Raw genomic sequence first — 6,277 nt, 5'->3', positions numbered from 1 at the left:
TATATATATATATATATATATATATATATACACATACATACATACCATACATACATACATACATACACACACAAAGAATAGATGTATTCTTTAACCAATATATTTATTATATTGGCCATCAGTTAACAGTCATAATGAAGGTAAATATCAGTATCAGTTGGAATTTCAATAATAATGCATCCTTGGTCATATAGTTTCTTTTTCACATAAAAGCTTCAGATCTGAGCTACATTACTGTATGATTTCATTTAAACTGATGTCATAAAATGTCTTAAAATACAGTCTGTATCCTAAATGGAAAGGTTTGGAAAAAGGCAAGAAACCGCTCTGTTCGTTTATTTTGTACAACTTGAAAGGAAAATATTCTCGTTTTCACAATTCAGTCAGGCTGTTTATCTCCAGTACACTTTTCGATATGACAGCACGTATTTATTAAAGTGCTAACTGAGCCACATGAATAAATATATAAACAGGTATAAAAACAAATCCACACACAGGTTTGTATATATACCATGTTCTTTTATATGCGCCTGTGGTTTCTGGGTTTGAAGACAGCACAGTATTCCACGGGAAAATAAGGTCATTCTGTCCTGAACTGGAACAGACTCCAGTCAAAGCAATTCTCCCCACCTCAAATCACTTGGACACATGGAGCCATGTGGCTATGGAAGAGCATTTCTAGAAATGTCACCTCCAGGCTTCAGTGAGTCAGCTGACCCTTTCTAAATCATAAAGCGAGGGTGTTTTTCGCTTCAGCAGGAGAGATAAAGATGCCACGGCAAACAGCTTTCAGTCCAGGCGTTCAACGCTTTCTTGTGTAGTAATTAGGCCTTCCTGCTTCAGCTGTAACAAAGTGCTCGTCGAAATGAGAGTCTTTGCAACAAAGCCAGCCCTCTCTAAACAGCTATTAATGAAATTTCAGGGCATCTGACATTTCAGTGCTCTTCACAATCACACTACGTGGCCCAGAGCTTTTTTCCTAATGGAAGAATTCTAAAGAAAGTGCTACTAAGTTTTAGGAGGTGTAAGAGTCTTACTGTCCACCGAAGTCTATGTAGAACCACCTCTGCAGGAGCTCATAGGTCACTAGAGTCACTCCAAACTGAGGCGAGGAGCGAAACACGCATGCTGAGGAAGAAAAAATACAATAAAAAGCAGTCTGTATAGATTCGACACTTATTAAAAAATACTTAGGAGATGGTTATGGAGTAGTGCCTAATACACACAATTTTTTACTCAAAAATTATGATCACCCTATTACTGATTCAAACCTGGTGCCGGAATCATGAAAAACTAAGATAAATTCTTAAGAATGTTTCTCAAGAAAGGCCATCTTTTCGCACTGCCTGCAGATTACCATAATTCACAAATATCTTCTTAAGAAAGAAGTTAAGAAATTTCTTAAGATACATTTTAAGAAGTTCTTAAGAATGTTAAATTTTAGTTACATTTTTTCCTTAAGACAATGACAATGTCTCGCTGATCTACTTAAAAACACCTCAAAGGCCGTCTTTTGGTGGTGCCTGCAGATTACCATAATAATCCTAATAAGCCCTAACAATATTTTTGTCATAATACGCTTGCTTGTGGTTTTTGAAGAACATTCTTTTCAGGATTTCAGAAGTTTTGTTTTTGGAAAAGTCTAAAAAAAATATGAACATTCTTAAGAAATGTGTTTTGAAATACAAAATATTCTTAACTTTATTCTTCAGTTAGGCCCTGTCCCAAATGGCACCCTAAACCCTCGCGGTCTTCCTCTGAGTCCGCATAACGGCAGCAAAGGGGGCGCTCGCGAGCACCCTTCTGACACCCTACGGTCTCGTGGACTTAACGGACATGCGCATGCGGCGGCCATTGTAAGTCCGTAAGACCGCAAGTGCACATGAAGTGTTCCATTTGGGACAGGGCATTAGAAAACAGTTAAGAAGAATTTTATTATAAAGAATGTTTTGTAAACCCGGCTGCTGTATGACTTTCTGTCAACAAAAGGAGAATTTTTATCCCAATTTTCCAAAAACAATCACAGAAAGTCCAGAGTGGTCTACAACCGGAGATGAGGCTCTCAAGATCCAAAAACTATATATAATATATATATATATAAAAAAAAATCATCATTAAAGAGAAACAAAAGTTGTCCATACAATGTTTGCACTATATTTCAAGTCTTCTGAAATCAAGTGGTAGTTTTCTCTGAGGAACTAAGTGAAATTTAAAACATTATTCATTGACAAGCTTCCTCTTAACTGAAGGTTTCAAATTTAGGCTTGCATTAAATTCAAGTGTGGTACATCAAGAAGTGTCTGATGTCAACAATGTCTCATCATTGACATCAAACCAACTGTGACAGGTGCTGACACACCATTAATTGAATTCAATGAGATTTAAGAACTACAACAGACAGAGGGCAATTTTGGTAAATAACTTTTTGTAGTCCAATGAAGAAAGAAAATCTCACAGGTTTGGAAAGTGGTAAATGATGATGAAATTCTTATTTTATTGCTGAACTGTCCCTTTACAATATAAGGTCAACTGCAAAATCTTTTGTAGCAAAAAACATTAGCATGACTAGTCTCAGGTACGTCTACGAGATATACCTCCAGCTCCTTTCCAGAATGCATGAGGCCCTTCCTCCTGAAGAATCTTCCAGAAACAGTCAATGAGTCCATTGTACGTGGTCTGGCCTGCACGGGCAGCCACTTGTAACCGGGTCTTGATAACATCAGCAGGGGTCACCAGGGATGCGGCAGGCATGCCTAAAGAGAAGTCACACATGTCAATAAAGAGTCTGATTTGAATTCATTAGAACACTGAAGTAATGACTTCAAGGATTCAGACATAATATTTGAATATAACAGATCCATGAATATAATTTAATTCAGTTTTCAGGCCAGGATTAAAACATTAGCGTATGTAAACTCTGCGACTCCATCTATGATTAATGCACACCGTGAATTAATTCCATCAAATAAATACCGAAAGCCTACTTTATCAAATATTATAAATATCTTATGCGGAAAGCACCATTTATCAAATGGTATGTATCCTTTTTTATTTAAAAGTCCAGACAATGCTTAAAAATGAGGCTGGCATAAGCCCTGTCCCACGCTGTCCGGCACAAAGGCCACTGAGGCACCAATTCAGCTCTTAATAGCCTAAATCAGCGATAGCATTTAGCCTGAGCAGTCACACCACCGGCACGCCGACTCCACCACACGTTCAAGAGCTTTATTTTAACATCTAAATAAAATACTTCCATCTGAATAATTACAAGCCTTGGTCTCTCTGTTGACCTGCTCTGATGGACAAAACCTTCATTATTAAGCACAAAGAACATAAAAATATCTTTAGAAAAACATTTTACATTTTAGTCCTGTCTATATCAGTGTTACTATCATTAGCAAAATCTAAAATGAAACATTTTCATGAAATTAAATTTAATGTTGTTAAACTATTTTAAATTATACCAGTTAGCGCATTAACTTGGGCAGGCTTAAAATACTAAAATTAAAAATTAAAAAACTGAAATATATGAAATTAAAGATTACAGATATGGAATTAAGCGCTGTTCACACCAAGAACGATAACTATAAAGATAACAATATTAGCGTCCACACCAGCGGACAATATCGTTTATTTATTCTAAGCGCACACTCATCTGCCGCTTTAAATTCTCGCGCTTGTTATAGCAAGATCCGATTCTGATTGGGTGTCAATGTTTGTATCGTTCATCAGCTGGAAAAAATCGTTCTGAAAGTGATTCCAACAATATCGTACCTCCATACCTTAATCGTTATAGCTGTGGTGTGGACTCTGCTATATCTTTATCACTATCTTTATAGTTAATCGTTCTTGGCGTGAACAGGGCTTTATAGCGAAATAAATACTACATTACAAATCTAATACATACATCCATTTCCTCAAGAACAGGCATGAGAAAGGGAAAAATCCAACTGTACTGTATGTTGGTCAATGCCCCAGAAGTCTGCCTGCCTCACCAATAATGGCACACAAACTGAGCGTGTAATTAAATTTCCCCGAACTGACTGTAAATCACTAATTGCCTTGAAGCTCGAATTGCTGATAAATTGTAAATGAGTGATACATGCCATAAGAACATACCTAACCATAAAAACTTGCTTTAAACCATCTGACAGATATAAAACATTGGGGAAGACAGGAATGCTAAGCTCTCTCTGACCATGTGTGGCTTTTCAATCTCATATCACGCTCAAGTCAAGAAGCAGTAAATCTTAAAATTCAAAATGGATTAGAAATAAATATTAATTATCTTTCACATACATTCCAAACCATACTGGCTTGGCTAAAGACGTCGTCTTTTCAACAATGTTTTCTTAAATATGAACCACAAGAGTAAAATATTAAAAACAACATCAGATCTGGATCGCATGTTATACGTGACGAGGAAAGAGAGACTTGTAAAAATATTGCAAGTCAGATCTTGGATGTGTTGGCCTGGTCATGCCAGTATCGTAGGATCTGTTTATTGCTCCTGCAGTACGGCTACTTTGGGACTTTGAGATATTTTTTTCCTCTTTTAACACTCTCAAAGCTCAAAGCACAAACTTCCAAGCCCTATATATTAAACAGTGGAAAATATCCGACCCTTGGCAGGCGCGCTGCACTTCAAAACACAGCCTAAATCACTGAACACTCTAATTACGGCCTACCACAATGGAGCCAGCGGTGGCAGGCGGCTACCGGAGAGTGCGTGGTGGCTTACCCGCCAGCGCCCCTGCCAGCAAAAGCCTGCCAGGTCCCACTCGCCCGTCTTCATCAGTCAGGGCCGCCTTGGTGTGTGCATAGCAGGGGAAGTAGATGGCCGAGAAGGGGATGTCTCTCAGGAAACAGGCTTTTGCACCCTAGGGGCCGAGAAGATGGACACGTTATGTTAAAATCCAAGACGTTAATATTACATGAGGTATATTACAGAGACCATTTTTTGAGAATTTTGAGAACCATTTGAGAACCGCAGAAGCATCGCATTGTGAGGTATTCTGGGAGTTCGGTTTATGGTGTGTTAATGTCAGCCCTGTGGAATGAGTCTGTTTTGTGCCGTTTCTGACTTGTCACTTCAAATAAACATTCGCCATGGCGTTTTTTTCTCACAAGAACGGTCGCGGAGACTATTCCTGCGTCTGTCACTGTAAACAAAGCCGTACCTTCAACGGGATTCGCTTTCCTCGTCTTTAGCGCGCTGGCGAGCAGCCAGGAGTGGAGAAACAGAGAGATTTTCCTCTCAGCAGAACGCTTTAAAGCCCGGCTGAAGTGCGCTTTAGACAGGCTTCATTAAACTCGCAAGGTTAATCTGCAGCGTGTACACAGGTAGAGCAGATAGCTGAGGTATCTCTTTCCTAAAGCGATCTTTGTGCTGTCCTGCAGGCCAGGGCAGACTGCCTGCTGCGAAAGATAAAAATCACCCGTGTCCAAAAGACCAGGCCTGGCTCATCTGCTTTGGCAGAGCCCGGAGTGCCGGAGGTGAGGGTTGCGTTAATGTGGGAACATCTGGATCCACTGGCCCTCAGTGCGCATGATAACTCGACAACAGCACACTCGCAGGTGTGTGTGTGTGTGTGTGTGTGAATGTGATATGAAGTGTGTGTCTTCAGTTTGGAGCACGGGCAGGGAGTGGTGGTGGAGGCCCTGCAGCGGCAGAAGGGGAGAGGCGGGGTAATTAGGCTGACAAAGACAGCTCTGTGCCTGGGCTGGACCCTGAGGAGCCAGGCCGTCTGAGAGAAGCAGGCTGCAGCGCGTCTCCTGCACTCAAAGCACATTGTCCGCGCGGCTCAGGAGAGACACAGATGGAGGGGAGGCACCGGATTCGACATTCTTACACACACACAGGCTGTTGTGTACGGTAGCGAACCCCCCCTGACCATGACTCTGAAAATAAAGGCTCCTTTCCCACGACAGGCTGACAGGTGAGCCCTGGAGACTTACCTGCCTCAGCCAGACGACAGGAGCAGGTTTTTTTCAAGTGACCAGTCATGTGATTTACTGATAAGTGAAGCACATTCTACTGTAATCTACTGAGTGATATCGAAACTGTACATGAGGTATTGATACTTTAAAGACAATATGGGAAACAAGGCTGGGTTTGAGACAACAGATACCAATAGAAACAGCTACACTGACTGAACCGATTGAGATTTGTTATTGTGACAACAGGATTATACTGTATATATATATATTAGTGCAGTCAAATGATTAATAGTGATTAATCGCATCCAAAATAAAGGTTTTTGTTTACATATTATAT

General features: G+C 40.1%; 1 pseudogene; it reads right to left on the bottom strand.

The window, feature by feature from the left end:
• Positions 1–2,571: 2,571 nt before the first annotated feature.
• Positions 2,572–6,277, bottom strand: part of LOC107670089 (calcium-binding mitochondrial carrier protein Aralar2-like) — a 33,105-nt pseudogene continuing 29,399 nt past the window's right edge.

This window comes from Sinocyclocheilus anshuiensis, unplaced genomic scaffold (genome assembly GCF_001515605.1).
Source record: "Sinocyclocheilus anshuiensis isolate Anshui unplaced genomic scaffold, SAMN03320099.WGS_v1.1 scaffold253, whole genome shotgun sequence".
NCBI classification, from domain to species: domain Eukaryota; kingdom Metazoa; phylum Chordata; class Actinopteri; order Cypriniformes; family Cyprinidae; genus Sinocyclocheilus; species Sinocyclocheilus anshuiensis.
The sequence above is the reverse complement of the archived record's forward strand: the minus strand, read 5'-3'. Positions and strand labels throughout refer to the sequence as shown.